Source organism: Pongo pygmaeus, chromosome 4 (assembly GCF_028885625.2).
Source record: "Pongo pygmaeus isolate AG05252 chromosome 4, NHGRI_mPonPyg2-v2.0_pri, whole genome shotgun sequence".
NCBI classification, from domain to species: domain Eukaryota; kingdom Metazoa; phylum Chordata; class Mammalia; order Primates; family Hominidae; genus Pongo; species Pongo pygmaeus.
Genome location: NC_072377.2, coordinates 25,137,658 through 25,157,815, shown reverse-complemented (window position 1 = coordinate 25,157,815; position 20,158 = coordinate 25,137,658).

Here is a 20,158-nt window from a genome sequence, read left to right as displayed (position 1 = left end):
CACACACACACACAGGTTATATATAAATTGGTTCCTGAATGATAGATTTTAAGCATGTAATATTAGGATAAAGAACATTTTAGACAATGGTGTAAATGCTTTTAGAGGGCATAAAGAAATGTAGTTTGAATAGAAAATGCTTGAAGAATAGTGTGTAAGAGAAATGGTGTATGATCATAAAGGACAAAACCCCAAGGCTATGGTGAATCCTCACAAGGCAGTAGAGAATCAACTTGGTTACTGTGCAAAGAAATGCCAGTATCTTTGTAACGCCGTGCTGGGCATTAGGGATAGGAATCTGTCAAATATATCTAAATTTGACAAATGATTACAAATCCATTTACTAATTAAGAACAAGCAAATAAAAAAAAAGAATAAGGACTTCCTTTTCTATATAGGTGATAGACAATATAAGAAATTGTTGCTCTAATTCTAATCACCAATCCAAGTGTAGTAAATTATGAAACAATGTTTTTGTTAAATGTGTCAAAGAAAGAAAGGTGTGAAAAACCACAAATAAACTAAACTCTAGCCAGTGACAAATTTTTCATAGGAAAAAGGAGGCTTCTTTCCTGGTAGAGCTGCGGGAGGGGGAGTTATCAACTATATTTGGTGATACAAAAAAACTAGTCACACCATTTACAAACAGGTAATGATGACATGTGTGCTGGCTGCATATGAACTAGTGGGATAGATTAAATTTCTGAGATGTTTCATCAATGTAGTGAATATTCACTTACCCATCTACTCTTTCCTATGGAACTTCATTAACAACATAGGATATAGGCCAGTGAGTGGGTGGTGGGGGTGGGGCACATCAGGACACTTGAGAGATAACTATTCAAAGCACTTTGGGTTTTTAGTAACCAAAGGCTGAAGAACGGAGAGCTGACAGAAGTGCCTTCTATGCATTCCAGGCTTTCTGCTCTCTAAGGCAGGAGAGAGGGTAGGAAAGCTTAGAGAAATTCCTCTGATACATTCTGGGTACTCACAGAGATACTGGGTACTCACACATAATCTTGAAAAATTAGGGGCAGGGCAATATGGTGCAGAGACATTTCCTAAGGCTCTTAGGAAAGCTGATGACAAGACTAGAGTAAAAAGAGAAATCACCTGAGTTTCAAAAATGTATCGGTTGGGTTGCAATGAGAAAGTTACCATATCACACATATATGTTCTCAGTGTAAAGGAATAATTTGGCTCTTTTCTTTTCTCTTCTTTAGTCCCTTCTCTTTCCTTCCCCTCCTAAACAACTCCATTCTAAAGCTAGTAGATAGGACTAAGTGAAGTGTGAAGAAAGGCCACACCAGCCCAGAGCTAGGCGTTGAGGCCCAAGGATGTTGATAAGAATGCCCATGTAGAAGTGATTCCCTGGAATAGGAGCTAGAGGCTGAGGCAGGCTGTGATGATCAGTTCAGTGAGGTAAATCAGAGACTGACACAGAAAAGGGAGACATCTGGGTAGGAATCCTTCAAATACTTTGAAATGGGAAACCCAGTTGCTCAGTCCAGGCCAAAACATCATATTGCATAATCCCTGAGGATAAAACTGAGAGAATCAAGTCCCTTTCTTCTTAAGGCAATGTATGTATATATAGGCTGTTCTCCCATGTCTTTTTCATTGATGCAAGTAGAGCAAGAATTATTAGCAACTGCATACATGCTACCATCACTACCAATACGTATCTAGAGGAATGCATTGTCCGTCATTACTTGTGCCCATGACTTGAGACTGATTAGTATTCCATTTAAGGCAGAGGTAGTGTCATTAATAATTTCTGCCAGAGTTAGTGACAAGTTTCTTGCAGTCTTCTGTCCTTGGGACATGTCTCTGATTATTAGTATGTATAAACAATGAATCAATAACTCCTCCAGGTAGAATGCCTGATTAATCAAGAATAGGCTTGTTTTTGAGCTGATGTCTGAGTCAGAATTTCCAGTCTTGCTGATTTATAGAATACGTGTCTCTGTGTACAGAAAATTCTAAAACTTCTAAACTGCATGAGGTGTTATTCTTAAAGTGCCTGAGGTGTATGTGGTCCTGTTGCAAGCAGGATGATGCATCCTACTTGCCAAGGAAGTAGTATCTGGTATGAGCACATGGAGATCCAGGAACAAAAGGAGTTGTTCTTTACACAAGGTTGGCTCCAAGGCCTTGTATTAGGAAGGTTAAATATTTTATTAATTTTTTCCAGGTGGTAAGTAATTTGTCCATCATCCTCGGAAGATTGTTGAGTTCAAGTGTAGAATTTATTGGTGCCTGATCAATAGATTGCAATGATTTATATTTTTTCTAGGAGACAAGACACTAGAAATGTCAGGGGTTAATTTGTTTGAGGTCATTTGTTCATGGAGGTGCAAGTGGAAACACCATTGGCTGTAATTCACTGTGGTTTTGTTTGATAGAATTGGAATTGCTCAGAAGTTTCTATTACGAAGTTATATGTGTGCACGGCATGCCCAGAAGTCAATAAGATTAAGGGCAATGACAGGTCTTTGGTATAAGCTAAGAATGGCTTTAGAATGAGTATTTTCTGACCTAATGATAATAATAAAAAGAAAAGAAAATAGAGAAGTGGCCTTTTTGAATGGACAAATGGACCAGGGTGTACAGAATTTTTTAAAAACAAAAATAGAGTGGTTATAAGCAAGCAATGAAAAACAAAACAGGAATTGGACAGGGATCTTGGTCTGATGTCTGGATTGGAACTTGCTCACTACTGAAGGTTTTCAGCTTACTCCAATGGTCTCAGGTCAGCTATCTACCTCCAAAGATTGGTGGCTTCTACATGATCCCTGTGAATCCTCAATTTGAGGTCAACTTTTGGACTGATACCCTAATTGCATGGAATTCTGAATTATAGTTTAGTTGTGAAATATGAAAGGTTCCTCAAAGGTTCACTGCCATATCCATCAATAATACCTGATAAAGTCTCTTCCACTAAGATTCAAGAATAGTTTTCTTCTATTGCCTCTTCCAACAGATAAAATCTTCTCACTGAAGATCATAATTAGGTTATTTAATGTATTAGTCCATTCTTGCAATGCTACAAAGAAATACCTGAGACTGTGTAATTTATAAAGAAAAGAGGTTTAATTGGCTCATGGTTCTGCGGGCTGTAAAGAAAGCATAGTGGTTTCTGCTTCTGGGGAGGTCTCAGGAAACTTACAATCATGGTAGAAGGCAAAAGAGAAGCAGACACATCTTACATGGCCAGAGTAGGAGGAAGAGAAAGAGATGGGAAAGGTGCTACACACTTTTAAATAACCAGATCTTGTGACAATCCCATCACGAGAACAGCACCAAAGGGATGGTGTTAAATCATTCATGAAAGACCCATCCCCACGATCTAATCATCTCCTACCAGGCCCCACCGCCGACACTGGGGATTGCAATTGAACATGAGATTTGGGTGGGGACACAGATCCAAATCATGTCATTTAGGAAGACGTTATGGGAAGGCAACTTGTTGGTGATATGACTGGGAACAGAATATAAGTCACCTGCAATATTTTGCCAACTGACAAAAAAGTTTCAAAGACCAAGAAAAAAAATGGCATCTATTTTCTGAAATATTCAATTTTGTGAGGAGTCTCTGATAAGTTTAGATAGTACCTAGTTTTCACAGGAGAGTTATTTTCCCTCCTCAGAAAAGTTGTGTTCTAAATAATAAACTGCATTTTAGCAAAATTGTGATTAATGCTTTGAAAGTTTCTCCTAAGGCTCAGAGAAAGAAAATGAAATCATTCTGCACCATTTGCCTCATCTCTAAACAAAGTAAGAGGTTATCCTTATATTATATCAGAACTCAACTTGAATCCAAAATTTAAGTTTAACAGTTACTTGCACATCTTATCTTGGGATAGATAGATCTTTGGGGACAACTGAAATTTTGGAAGTCTTAGGAGAGTTGTTGGGGACAAGTAGGCATATTTGAACAAGGAGAAGAGGAGGGACGAGTCAAGAGAGGTGGCGTGGGGAAAGCTCAGAAGCAAAATATGTAGAGGAGAACTGAATATAGGGGTGTTAACTGGAGGACAACAAAGGGAAGAATTTACTAGAAACATAAGTCTATTTTTAGTTGTGGAAGTCTGTCAATTTGCCCATTAATTTTTGGCCAATAAATATTTTTTGGTGGCAAAGTTTTAATCAGAATTGTGTTTGGTGGCCATAGCATACCAGTAAAATAAATGCTCACCATTGTGTCCTAGAAATTTGTCTTCCTTTCTTTTCTATGATAATTTTACATGAATAATTTGATTCCAGTCCAGTGATCCTAGAGTTGGCTATTGAAGCCCAAAATCATCCTTGGTGAAGTTGTGCCACTAAGAGAGATGAGTGTAAGAATTAGTATTACAAAAAGAGTGCGCTCAAGGAGTTTTTCCCTGCAGGAAGTGATTCAGAATTAGATTTAGATTTAGAATTATATGATTCCATGAGAGTTAACAACGGTCAAAGTGATGCTTGTACACTTTTCATCTTGGGCCTCCAGCCCGACAAATGGCTACCTCTCAATGCAGATCTGACAATCCAAACCCCCTCCCCCACCCTCTATCTCCTCAACAAGAAGAAAACCAGAAGGAACTCAGCATCAAAGTCAAGTTCTCAGGACAAAAAGAAAGAAAAAAGATCAAATAAGAGGGAGAAATTCATTTGGTTTTATTACTGACTATGCCAGTCAGAATAATGGCTCACCAAAGACGTCTACATCCTAGTGTCTGGAACCTGTGACTATATTACCTTACATGGCAATAGGGACTTTACAGACGTGATTATCTTAATGATCTTGAGATGAGGAGATTGATATTATCCAGGATGCCTAAATGCAATCAGAGGAGTCCCTAAAAAGGGAAAGAGAGTCAGAAGCATCAGAATTAGAGTGAGATTTGAAGTGGTACATTGCTACCTTTAAAAATGGTGGAATGGGCCACAAGCCAGAGAATGCAGCTAGCTTTCAGAAGCTGGAAAAGACAAAGAAATGTACCTTCCTCTACAGCTCCAAGAAACAACACAGTCCTGCTGAAATCTTAATTTTGGCACAGTGAAACTCATTTTGGATTTCTGGCTGCCAGAACTGTAAAAGAATTTAAACCACCAAATTTGTTATGACTTGTTACAGCAGCAAAAGGAATTTACACAGTGCCCTATGGTGGTGTTGTGTTCAAATTGACCCCAGTCTGGGGAGAAAAACAAACTCTGGGTGGTAAGCCCAGCGTGAAGCTTGAACAACAGGCCTTTAGGGCCCATGCCTGTGTTCTATGCTGTGATTCTCTTATTCTAACACACATCATTTTCAGACAGCGCCACACAAGCAGAAGCACAAGAAAGGGTAACAAAAGGATGAAAAGTCATGCCAAAAAAAAATGAAAGGACGAATAACAAAACCAGAGCACCAAATTGAGCCAAGAACCACAATGAAAAGCATGAACTTCAAACCTGGTGCTATCGTACCATGTCAGCGCAGATTCAACAAACCATGACGCATGATGGGTCTCCACGGCTACTCACCCTGGGGGAAGGCTGGTGTTTTGTCACAGTGGAACTTTCAGGGAAGCTGGGGGAATGAACAAAGGCAATGCAAATCAGAACAAACAGATGCTATTTATTTGAAGCTTGTTAGAGAAAGGAAGTTGGCTATCATCACTGAAACTAAAGGAAATGGTGGAAGAATAATTGGTACTGTATAGAACTATATAGAAATATTTTTAGAGAAATAAAAAGGCCAAAATCTCAGACAGAAATTATGAAGTATTTTCAAAAAATGTTCTTGCTTCTCCTGCCTCTCCTCTCTTTCCACCTCTTCCACCACTCCACTCCTGAGACAGTAAGGCACAGCCCTCCTCACCCTCCTCTTCTATGTAAGCGTACTGAACTTAATGATCAGGATGAAGAATTTTATGATGATCCACTTCCACTTAAAAATAGTAAATAAAGCTGGGCGTGGTGGCTCATGCCTGTAACCCCAGCACTTTGGGAGGCCGAGGTAGGCGGATCACGAGGTCAGGAGATCTAGACCATCCTGGCTAACACGGTGAAACCCGTTCTCTACTAAAAATACAAAAAATTAGCCAGGTGTGGTGGCGGGCGCCTATAATCCCAGTTACTGGGGAGGCTGAGGCAGAAGAATAGCATGAACCCAGGAGGCAGAGCTTGCAGTGAGCCAAGATTGCGCCACTGCACTCCAGCCTGGGTGACAGAGTGAGACTCTGTCTCAAAAAAAAATAGTAAATATATATATTCACTTCCTTACAATTGTCTTAATTTATTGTAATAATGGAGTATATAATAAATATAACATATGAACTATATGTTACTCAACTAATTATGTTATAATTAAGACTTCTGGTCAACAGTGGGCTGTCAGTAGTTAAGTTTTGGGAGAATCAAAAGTTATGTGCAAATTTTTATCTGTGCACCCCTAACCCCCAAATTGTTCAAGGGTCAAGTGAACATATATACAGGTGACCTTTGAAAAAGACAGGCTTGAACTGTAAGCCTCCACTTATAAGCAGATTTTTTTTTTTTCCAATTGGATGTAGACTGTATTCTTAGGATGCAAAACCCATCTATATGGAGAAAGAAATTTTCACATATGTGGGATCCAATGGGCCGACTGCAGGACTTGAGTATGCATGGATTTCAGTATACATCTGAGTGGGATATCTGTAATCAATCCCCTTCATATACAGAGGGGTAACTGTGTATAGTTTTTCTTCTGTTTTCTATTTATCATCATATGACAAATATGTTTTGGTCAATAATGAATTGCATATATGACGGTGGTCTCATAAAATTATCATACCATATTTTTATTGCACCTTTTCTGTGTTTAGATATGCAAATATCACTGTGTTCCAGTTGCCTACAGTATTCAGTACAGTAACACGCTGTACCAGTTTGTAGCCTAAGAGCAAGAGACTATACCATATATCCTAGTGAGTGATAGGCTATACCATCTGGTTTGTGTAAGCACATTCTGTGATGTTTGCACAACAACAAATTTGCCTAACAATGTATTTCTCAGAATGTATCCTGGTCATTCAGCTATGCCTGACTGTTTCTCTGAAGAGCCCTAACAGATACAGAAAGTATAAGATGAGAACAGAACATCATCTTGAGCTATAAGGTAATTAAGTGCTCAAAGAATGATGGAGACATATCAAAAGACACAAAACCCGGCTCAAAGGTGTTCCCACTGTCTGCCAAATCTGGGACAATATAAGCAGCAAAATAACTAATGATAGTTACCAATTACAATCAATTGAGTAAATTGATAAGACCACTTACATAAATAAATAAATAAAGTAAAAGCTTGATGATTACATAGTGGAGAAGCCTTACAAATACATCTCTAATCAAGTGAAGTGTGAAGTGCACATCACCAAAAAGAGGACATATTTGAATGTGTTACTTCATAGAATACACTGAAATCATACCTTCATTTTTCTTGAATTTGATTGTATGGAAATTAGACAAGTCCAAATAAAGGAAAGTCTACAAAACGTCTGGTCACTAACCCTCAAAAGAGTCAAGATACTGAACGTCGAGGAAAGATTGAGGAAATACTCCAGATAGAAACCTAAAAATATGTAATAGGTGATTCTGATTTGAATCCATCTTCTGAAATCACAAGTACCAACGCTTAAATAGATCTGAAGATTAAGTGGTTGCATTACTCTGCCTGGACTGCCAAAACACCCAAATACTTGGGTGGCTTAAACACAGAAATTTATTTTCTCACAGTTTTGGAGGCTAGAAGACCAAGGTGCCATGATGTTAGTTTCCGGTAAGATCCCTTTTCCTGGCTTGTTGACAGACACCTTCTCCCTGTGCCTCAAAGGGTCTTTCCTCTATCAGCAGGCATTCCTAGTGTCTCTTCCTCTGTTAAAAACACTAATTCTATTTGATTAGTTCCACACCCTTTTGATTCACTGAAGCTTAATTATCTCCCTAAAGGCTCTATTTCTAAATACAGTCACATTGAGGGTTAGGGCTTTAAATGATAAATTTGGGGTGAACATAGTTCACTCTGTAACACTGGTAGAGATGTAGTCATGTTAATTTCTTAATTTTGATGTTTATAGTGTTGTTCTATAGGGGAATGTTTTTGTTATAGAAATTATACCTTAAGTACTTCAGTGGTGATGGGACATCATGTTGACAACTTATCCTCTATTCAGGAAAAATGTTATTTATATAATATTTGGATATTTATGTTAAGTGTGAGAGTTTTTCAAAATTAAAACAAAATAAAATAAAACAAGATTCCAATCATGAAAAACAATGAAATAAATTCAAATTGAGGAAGCTTCTACAAAACAGCGAGCCTCTTTACTTCATAAACATTAATGTCCTGAAAAACATGACAACAAAATACAAATGCGTGAGCCTGACTAGAAAAGCAAAGCAGGGGGTTCCATAAAGGAAAGCACTGCAAAAGTGAGCATAATTTTAATATGGATAATAGCTTTTAACAACGTTAAGTTTTCAAAACTTGATCATTGCTTTGTGGTTATGTAAGATAATGTCCTTTTTTTAAAGAAATGTATGCACAAGTATTTAAGATCATAGTGCGTGATATCTACAACTTACCATCTTTTTCAGAAAAGATTAATAAACAGACAAAGTATTGGCAAAATACAGAAAAATATGTGAATTTAAACACAGAAATTATAAAAGTTATTTAAAATATTTTATAATTTTTATAAAGATCTGATTTTTATTTCAAAATAAATGTATAATTAAAAAATAATACTCTCTAGAAAATAGAAATGAAGGGCAATTTCCTACTCACAACAGCAATCTAAGAACAGATTTAATAAGAAATTTTTAGGACTTATATAAAGAGACCTAAAAAGACTTTTCTGGGAGATATAATAGTCTGAAAAAAGTAGAGAAAGCATTAAACCATATAATTACCAAAAAATATGAAAATAGATATGAGATTGTTCTGCCCACCAATTTGAAAACTAAATTGCAAAATAATATTTATAATACAAGTATTGTAAGTGTATGGAGAAATGAGTTTTCTTATTCCCTACTTAAGAAATTTCATTTCGTATAATCTCTCTTTTAAACAACTCCATAACAGTACCAAAATCCTCCAGATAGTCCACCCTTTGGAGGGGTGTGAAGTCACTCACCTGTTTTCTTGCAGATCTATTCCTCTGTAATTACCCCCACTTGACTCAGAATAGGTTGAACCAAGGAGAAACATTGATGGGAGATTTCAGACAGACAAAGAAAGTAGTGAGAGTGTTTCTATTTCTATCTCTGGCCAGAAGTCTCTGTAATTTCAAATCATCATTTTGCCCAGGCTGTGATCCCAGCTGCTGCCCAGAAGCCAGCTCTAATTCTTGGCTGATAATATGGCTATCTCCTATTTTGTCCTTTAAACCTGAGTGAGCACATCAGCTTCAAGCTTTTGCTAATTTCTGAGTTGCCTTATTACCCCATTTGTCTTTCAAACATGTTCTTGAAAGTAGACTTGTAAGTAGTTTATCTTTTTAAATGCTCTCTCTTGCACCACCTGAAATAAATTTTGTTTTACTGATGGGACTTTGATTGATATGAGTGTAAATCCTTCTGTGTATCCCAAAGACATACTACAATAAACATCTGAGTTCAAGATTGCTCATCATGGTTCTATGAAATGGCAAAATGGAGGAAGCATTTAAATATCTAAAGATAGTTTATTGGTTAAATGTATAGTTTATTCTTATTAGGTAACCATTATTTAGTTACCAAAAATTCTGTCTTTAAGTTCTTATGTTTCAGAAAATTGTTCAGCCCATAAAATTTAGTGAAAAAAGTATCCAATTTTTGTAATATCCTGAAATGAGCAAGTAGAATAAACTTTTTATCACTGATTTTCTAATTGCTGAGATTGCAGGTTATCACTTTTTTTTTGTATTTCTCATATTTTCAAAAGAATATATTTAATTCGACATAATTAAACAATAACTATTACTTAGAGAAAAAAAGTTTCTAGGTGAGCATGCAAGAAGTCATTTGTACTTCTGCTGCAAATGTCTCTCTTTGCATTCTTCTAAGGCGCTGAATAATATTGCATTAAGGTGTAATCAACATTGAAGATACAACCGCATCAAACATGCTGTCTTTCATTCCTGACACATGAAAGTGATTACAGTCTATTCTCATTATTCATAGACTGCTTGTTTGCAAATTTGCCTACACAGTGAAATATATTTAGAACCCCAAATCAATACTCATGATGCCTTCTCCATCATCCGAGGACATGTGCAAATCAGTGAAAATTTTGAGTCGTCCGATGCACATGTTTTTAGCTGAGATCTAATAAGGCCATGCTCTGCCTTCTTATCTCACTAGGAGACAAGTGTCCTAGTCTCCTTAGTGCCATGCTCTTTTTTTTTTTTTCATTTTTGTTGGCAATTTCACTGTTTAAAATGGCCCCTAAACAGTACTGAAGTGCTGCCTAGATTACCTAAGTGCAAGAAGCCTGTGATGTGTCTTCCAAAGAAAATATGTGTGTTAGATAAGCTTCATTTGGTTATGAGTTATAGTGCTGTTGGTTGTGAGTTCAATGTTAGTAAGTCAACAACATAGATTAAATACGGCATCTTTAAACACGCACACACATAAAACAACATTACATATTGACTGGTTGATGAAAATGTGACCAGATGCTCTCAGGAACCTAGCCCCATGTTTCTCCCAGGAGCAAAGGTTCAGTCTTTGCTAATTCAGTGTTTGTGGGTAATTTATAGAACATAACTACCACAAATAACAAGAATCAACTGTTTTGGACCTAGTTTTCTAAATAGTTTCTATATGTTGTCTTAGCACTTTATAGCTTGCTCACAAGTGTTTCAGGAAAATGTCATTTATTTACAACAATATTATCTGAAGCACACTCTGCAGGGCCCTAATGTTTTAGGTGAGCTCTCAGTAGGTACCTTCATGTGGATCCAAGAAGATTCATAGTCTCTGCATTTTCTGCCTCAATCTATCCATGTTTCTTTGGCTTCATCTGTATTACATGTTGAGATTCCATGTTGGTTCTTATTAATGTGATTTCTGTCAACAAAATAAAAAAGAAAAAGAAAATCACAGATATTAAGGCATTTTACAGTCAACGATGATGATATTTGAATTATTAATATAATTACTGTTATTATTTTAAATGTAGAGAACTTGAAAATAGTGTCTTACAGTAAAATCCTAGATGCTAAGTAATTACAACTATGTAATAGAAAAGGAAAGCCTTTTGCTACATTGAATTTTCAAGTAAATTGCCTAATTTCTTCAGAATTAACATCTATTAATTCAATATTTTAATGAAATAACTAGGTTGTGTAGGTTGTGAGCAAGAACACTGTCAAGGGTAATGAAGTAAAAAGTGATTATAACAATTTTCATCCGTAGAGGAGGTGCTTGGCAACTATTGGGAAAGGAGAGGGATGACCAAGGATTGGGAGATGTAAAGGTCACTCAGAGGTAGCTTCAAGCCAGAATAATTGACGTGCGGGGGTGGGGGTGTTTGGCGTGAGAGGGGGTCAAGATTGATAATAAGAGACATCAGAGACATTACTAAGAGAGAAGAAACACACCTGATCTGGGTGGAAAAGTATTGTTCTTATTTTCTTTTTATATGTGTGCAATTAGTTGGTGAAATATATAAACTGAGAGATGTTCAGCAAGCAATCCGAGGCAGCGAAATTTGAGGTAGAAAAAGAATACAATGATGGACATATTTTAGGAGATTTTCATGGCTTAGTAATACTACTCATCTATGTTGAGAAGTGTCAGTTAAGTTTTATAATTGGGCTAAAATGTTCAAGGAAAGAAGTTTTACTCTGAAGATGTAGAGAAAGCGTAACTGGTGATTAAATGTCCACAAAGGTAGCATGCCATATTTGAGCTCCCTCCTGAGTAAGAAAAGAAAATAACACAGTTTCAGTGTGAAATCCCCTATGCCTGATTCCTGATAGCTCTACTAAATGTTGTACAGGGTAAATGCGCATCACTGGTCCTCTCTTTTTAACAACAACAACAACAAAAATTGATGATACTATGAATAAAGGACAAATACTAAGAAGATCTTTACAGATTAAAATTTGATTCCAAAATAAATCTCTAAATGTTACTCTCCTCTCTCTCTTCATACCATAATTAGCAAACTAATACCTAAACAAATATAGAGCAAACTAAATATGTCTATTAAACTTTGTTTAACATATATATGTCAGATTAAATTGTAGTTTCAAAACTATAGAAATAAATAATATAGGCTCTGTCCACAAAAATCTCTGTCTAGTGGGAAAGTGGACAATAAACCAAAGATTACAGCGCAGCAGGACAGTGCAAATACTATGGAAAAATTTTGCTCAAAATATGTGATAATAAATGGAAGGATTGCCTAACTGTTGAACCTGAGGGATGTGGGGGTAGTGAACAGTTACTATCAGACATATGATAGCCATTTGTAATTATTTGGAAATTACTGAAACTTTAGACACATGATTTTTCTGTGTCCTAGACCCATTAAATGAAAATTTATCCGGGGAGGAGTATAAGTGTACTCACATACTCCACACACACTCACACGCTTTAGTCAAACCTTCAATCTGACAATCATGCTGACATATAAAATTCAAGTTGCTTGACACCTGTGTCGTAGCTGTTGGAAGTTGCCACTGATATAGATCAAATCTTTCTTCAATGAAAAGCTATCTTTATTGAAGATATTTCAATGAAAGGCACATAATCTTTTGACTCCTAATGAAACTGACCAGGAGACATTGAAAAGGAGGGCATAATAGTGGGATTGGATTTAAATAGTGAGATTAGACAATACACAGAAGATGACCTTTGAGTTAAATGTGATGTCACAAATGACAACACGTTGGGAAGGGTTTAAAATCTAATTTTGGTCATGTCCTTTAGCTCAGATTGAATTTTATAAAAACCTGATCATCAGTCCTCTAATTCATCCCGAGATGAAGAGAGGCCTAGACTTCTCATCATTACTTTAGTTATTCAGAGTTTTTTTAAAGTAGCCCTATGAGAGTTGCAACAAGTAAATTCTCCTGGAGTTTTCATGATAAAGAGAGCATTTTTTCTGCAAGCTGAGGATGGCTTCATAGAAGAGCAGATTTGAATGAAGACATACAAGCTGATAGACATCTAAAAACAATATAGGGAAAAATGCAACAAAGGTAGTATGTGTCTGATATTGACATTTATGATATCTAATACTTTAATGTTTCAATCCAATTTACAAGTTTATTATTTTCAGCTTTAGAAGCCACATGACTAAGAAAACGAAACACTAGAAACCAAAGACTTGCTGATCATTTGCCCTAAAATACCATCTTTGAGAAACTGCTTCCGAGAGACTTTGGCATTTCAAGTTAAGGTCTTACTTGGCAGCACTGCTCTCTTCTTTACATTGTTCCAGGAAAGTGTGGAGTTTAAGGAAATGGAATTTTTATACCCTTCTCATCCCCTTGGCTACCGATGCACTGATATTTTGGCACTCTCTGTAAGATCTCAGAGCTTTTCTGCAGTGCATTTTATTTTTAGAAAATTCTTTGAGCTCTATCTGCTTCTGTCATCTTTCACACAGGTGACAGACACACACACACATGCGTGCACATGTGAGGAAAGTGGAGAAAATCCCTTTTTTAGATGTACTTTTAAGGAGTTACAGAGTTTTCTCTCCTATATGAAGCAAATTGAGGTTGAAAATCTTGTTCAAAGTTTCTGTAAAGCATGTAGTCTAAAAAACTTCATTATTGATGTATTCAGAATGTATCATTACATGTTTGCTGTATTATTTAAGTAATAATTCCTCAAATGCACTTACTAATAATAACAATAATTACTATTCCTATACAATTTCAGCTGTCAGGATTTATTCAATTATTTTTTATTTAATAGTGCCTCTTTTGGATATAATTTTATAGATATATTAACAATCTTATCAGAGCAAAAAACTATCAATGAATTGTATGTAAGGTTTACCCCCACTCTTTATAATGTCAAACTATTTATTAGCCCCAGACATCATCTTATTAGAAGAAAGATTCTCTTAACAAAACTTGAAAGTAGTTTAAAATTATACTTCAAAGTGTCCTCCACTTTTTCCTAAAAATGAAACGTAGAAGGGAAGGGGGAAAGGTTTAGCATTGGTAGAAATCCCCTATTCCCACAGCTTTCAGGATAATAAGAATTCTGATTCTAGATACAGAGACAGTGCTCTAACATGAGTTTCAGATAATAAAAAGGAATTAATAAATATGCTATGCAGAAGGAAAATTTCAAAGAATAAGCTTCTACTCCATCAAAACTGTGGGCTCATGCCCATTGAATCATAATTTCTGAGTACTGAGGCAATTCCTTCTTTAATGAAGCAGTTGTCAGTCTCTGTCCAATAATACCTTGTGTGCACAGCAAGCCAATGTCTGGCACAAAATGTAATATTATTTCTCAATTACATATTTTCATCTATTGACAGCTGCTGAAACAGCAAACAAATAAACCACAAGTGTTCTTGGAGCTTTCATGGAGTTTTTATCAGCCTTTTACTTTAGGCAAATCTCCTCTGATGAAGGTTAGTCAAGCCTAAATTGTTAAATACATTTTATAAAATGAACATTTAACTCCTATACTAATGCATAGGAGATTTTCTTGACAGACCAAAGTTTCAAATTAAGCAGTATGCTGTATTGAACAACATGGTAAAAATGCACATATATACCTTGAAAGTAATTTTGCTTTTGTGTAACCTGGATGGATGAAACTTGGCCATAGAAGAAAGATCTGAACATCTCAACATTTCTTTATATTGATTGTAAATGTGATAGCTAATTTTATTGTGTCAACTTGATTGGAATAGGAGATGCTCAGGTATCTGGATCAGGATTATTTCTGGGTATGTCTGTGAGGGTGTTTCTTGATGAGGTTAGCAATGAATCAGTGGAGTCAGTAATGTAGATTTCCCTCCCCATTGTGGGGATGCCACTAGGATGAGCGAACATCAACCAATTGGTTGAGAGCCTGAATAGAACACAAGGAAGAAGGAAAAATTCATCCCCTTTTTGGTTCCCCTCTTCCCACTTGAGGTGGGACACTTCATCTCATTTTCTCCAGTTATCAGACTGGTATTATACCAACTCCTCTGGTTCTCAGGCCTTCAGAATTGGACTGATTTACACCACCAGCTTTCCTGGGTCTCCAGCCTGCAGACGGGAGATTGTGAAACTTCTCAGTCTCTATAATCACATGAGCCAATTCCTCATAATAAATCACCTTTTATACATACACATATACACACACACATAGCCTAATGGTTCTGTTTCTCTGGAGAACCCTGATTAATGCAATACATTTTTATTATCACTAATGAGACATGTCATGTGAAATGTATCTCAGAGTATACCAAATGTTAAAAAAAAAATGGCCCAACATAAAGCATTACCTGCTTAAGACAGGATAATTTTTTGCAAAGGGGTTTGATTTTTAGATGATTAAGCATAAAAGTAGTTTAAAAAATATTGGGAAGCTCAAGATAACTTTGGGATGACTGCCAGGTGGCTCAAATATAATCATTGAGGAACAGTGCTGAGAACAACAAGCAGATCTGCTTAAAAAGAAAGCTCCACAACTGTCATGGCCACCACAGATCTGCCATGTGCACTGCTACCAGGCTGTTGACTTGCCCTGCAATCCATGATGTTAACAGCAGCCGCATCACTGAGAATCCATTGATGCAGCTATTTTTTCTTTGTAATCCACAAGCTTCCACAGTCACCTTTATGAATAAAGTTGATTTACATGGATGTACCTTCCCTTAATTTAAAGTTTTATGTGTCAGGTCAATATAATCATCCATAATAACTAAGTTAATACTACTACTATTGCTAATAATAATTGCATTTGTTTTCTTTGCAATTAATATTATTTACGTTAATTTTCTTTTCTTCCTTTCTCTTCTTTTTCTTTCCCCAACAACCCTGGGAGATAAAACTTAGAATCAAGGATAGAGCTCAGATTTCATTTCTGCTACCACAGCAGTTTTCCAGAGCTGAGCCATATACCATGAGGTACTCAAGATGTTTGCAGTTTCAGGGAGCCCTGGAGATCAAAACTATTTCCACAATGATAGTAAACTGATATATTTGCCTTTTTTACTGTGTTGAAATTTAAACTCATGGTACAAAATGAGTGGTGGATAAAACCATTGATGCTTTCACACCAATCGAGACAAGCGAAAGTGGACCATACTACTAAACTTTTTATAACTTCCCTCCACACACTCAGAGGGAGAAACCACAACAGCAGCAACTTATTGCCAAAGCAGTAAAATATGATTAATTTTTGTAAACAATGGCCTTTGAGTATGAGTATATGTACTTTTGATATTCTGTGTGATAAAATGTAAAATTCTCGTGAAGAACTTCTGCTGCCTACTAAAGTATGGTGGTTGATGGTTGTCTCGAAGAAAAGTACATCTGTGATTGAGTGGCAAGCTGAGCCAGTTGATTTTTTTCCATTCAACAGAAGTTTTATTTCAAAGACTGGCTTACAATCTTACTCTTGTCATTCAGGCTTGGGCATTTAGCAGACATTTTCTAGAAAAATCAACAAAGTAAGCATGTCACTCCAAAGAACATAACTAAAAGTATTTGTTGGGATTGATAAAAATTGAGCTTTTTGTGAAAAGTGAAATTTTAGAAAATGTATGTCAATGACTGAGCTCGACAGCCTTCCAACTCTTAGCGTCTTTTCTGACAAGGTCAGTGTTTATATAAATTGATGCTATTTAAAAATATTTTATAATTAAATGTGCCAACATTTGAGAGATTTGCATAAATCAATAAAACAATATTTTCCAATTGAAAAATATACAGGGTTATAAAATCATATGCTGGGAAAAGATCCAGTCAAATTCAAAATACACCAATGGATTTTAATGTACCAGATGATAAAAAGTTTACTGATGTGATTTCAGTTAACACATTGCAACTAACTTTTAATAGACTACCCCTTGTGGAGTTTTGGTATAGTATAAAAGAAGAATGTGCAATATTACCTAAATATATTATTGAGAGATTGCCTGCCATAAAAACGGCATGAGTTTGAGTGAGAGAAGTAATTCCATCAACCTCCTCTTGTTCCCCAAAATTGCTAGCCACAGAGAGTTTGTCACTCTGAAGATTAAGCAAGTTTTTCCTCTGTTGAAATCTCCGCAAATCTCTTATCTACCCACTTGCAGCCAACCAAGTGAGACAGCTGAGTATAAAGGGGTCACCAGAGAACCCCCAACCCACCTGTCCCTGGGATGAGTGCACACTGGGATGGAGCCTCCGGAAGTTTGTGCATTTGCAGTGGAGAGGAGCTTGGCCCCTCCTCTTCCTGGGTGGAACCTGGAATTCAATCTGTGAGGCAGGATGCACACTTGCAGGACCCTGGCTTTGCAGAGTCCTGTTTCCCTTTCTGTCCATTTTTGCTCAAAAATTCCATTTTTTTCAACCTTCAAAGTATCTGCGAGTCTAATATCTCATGGCCATGTGACAAGAAACTGGCTCTCAGCTGAACTAATGAAAAAGTCCTACAACACAAGGACACAAAAATGTACCTGAAGAGCAATTAGAAAGTCTCCACCACTTTCAAAAATCCCGTAAGAATGTTAAGAAAACTTGCTAATCAGAGTCTATCTATCTCAGGACTTACTCCTTTTCCTCTATAAAAGCAAAACTTCCTTCAAATACCTTTGAATCCTGCTGAAAAGAGCATGGCCACAGATAGTTTCCTTTAAGACTGCATGATCAGGAATAAGCAGCATTTACTAATTTTGTCTCAAATTTAATTTTATCTTTGACATTATTAAAATAATTATTCCTTTTCCTACTATATTTCTGTGTAAGCCTGATTTTTTATACTTTAACCAAAACAACATATTGTAATAGGTTGAATGCAAAACAGTTTTGAGAATTCAACTATTTTCTAATAAGCCAGATAGTTTTTAAATCTGCAAAAATGTAGAAAAATGCTACTCTTCTCAATGATTATTTTTTTGGTTTAGAAATGTATTTTTAGAAAGATATGTTATTTAGGTTAATATGTAATGGGTTAATCTTGCTATTTTTAAATTATTCAATAAACTTTTAAATCTCAGTTTCAATTTCAAGTATAGTAAATATTAAAAGATATAAGCCATAAAACAAAATTATTTGGGGTCTTCAATATTTTAAGGGTGCAGAGGTGTCCTGGAACAAAAACTTTGAGAATTTCTTTCCCAGCCTTTCATTATGAGTTCTAATTCCCATAAATATATGAGATTTCTTATATATAGTAATTATGATAAAAGTACTCAAGATATTTAAAAAATCCTTGAATTCAGACTTTTGTCCCCATCATGCACTTGTCAATACAATGTGTACTGTTCACAGTATGTCAAATAGGAACAACACAGGATAGCTACATGTCAAAAAGTAAAATTGGTAACACTTGAAATGTACAACCGGATAGATTTATATTGTGCATTAGTCAATGTGCTCCAGAGAAACAGAACCAATAAGACATATGATTAGGTAGATAGATGCCAGATAGATAGGTAGATAGATAGATAGAATAGATGACAGAAAATAGATGCTTAGATGGTAGGTAGGTAGGTAGGTAGGTAGATAGGTAGGTAGGTAGGTAGACAGATAGATGGAAATTTATTATGGGAATTGGCTCATGCAATTATGGATGCCGAGAAGTTCCACAGTCTGCCATCTGCAGGCTGGAGAACTAGGAAAACCTATGTTATAATCGAGTGTGATACTGAAGGTCTGAGAACCAGGAGCACCAATGTTCCAGGACAGGAGAAGATGATTGTTCTAGCTCAAGAAGAGAGGGAGTGAATTTTTCCTTCCTCTGCCTTTTTGTTCTATTAAGGGTCATGACAAATCAGGGGATGCCCACCCACACTGAGGAGCAAGACTTTTACTCAGTCTATTGATTCAAATGATAATCTTTTCTGGAAACTCATTCAAAGACATACCAGAAATACAATTTTTCCAGCTATCTGGCTATTCCTTAACTCAGAGTCAAGTTGACACATACAATTACACATCACAGAGTGTATTCCATTCATTAATATTTTGTACATATTGAAATTAAGGTGGTGGTGATTTTAATTTCAAATAATCAAAAGAAAAAAGAATGAGGAAAAAAGCAATATTGTTTTTTAAAAAAAATGATACTGTGCCTTTTCTGACACATTTTAGCAATTACCAAAACTTTTGTTCACATTTTGTTTTACTTTACAATTATATCTTCAGCTGTATGCCATCGAAATGTATTTCTTATTTACTTCACAAGAGTACTTTTATAATGGAACAATTAACAACACACAAATTGTTAATTCCTTGTTAGTTTGAAACCATCTGGTGTCAAATTCTATACACAAGGGTGGGATTTGAAACAGACATGCTTTCCGCAACATGTTCAGTGTTAATCACCAGTGAAACCTGATGAAAATAGTCTCTCTGTTTTTAGAAAGGCTGCTATTGTTTTAGACTTAAAAAAATGGTATTATGTTCATTTTACAAGAATTTATACTGAAATTTAATTAAATTGTTTTTGTCCAGGGCAATAATAACATCTGTGTCAGAAGTTTTACAAGGAATAATAAATGAGATGCGTCATATTTATCTATAATCACATGTAATATAATCTGATCTGTGGAATCAGCGGTGCTTTACAGTGTTTTAGAGGTATTTTTACATTTAGGGAATATTTTATAAAGTATATTACATTGTATACTCGATGCGGCTAAAAATAAAATGGTAGAAAGCATAAAAATACCCCAAATTCCGAATTCTATTACTTACTATGTATTTAAGTATACATATAATATATATCTGAATCTTTATCAACCATTAGATACATCATAAAAGAAGATGTGGCATTTTTATCATGTCATCCCTCTTCAAATTTTATTATTCTGTCTACCTTTTCATTCACCTAAGGTATCATGCTGACCCACTTACTTATTCCTTAATGATTTCTGATTATTCATTGGTCCAGATATTTCAGCCTTTCCCCATGAAAATGGTGGGAGGTTTGAACAATTTGGAAAATCACGACTGTCAGTACAGAAGTAGCTGCTTTCTTCTGTCACAGG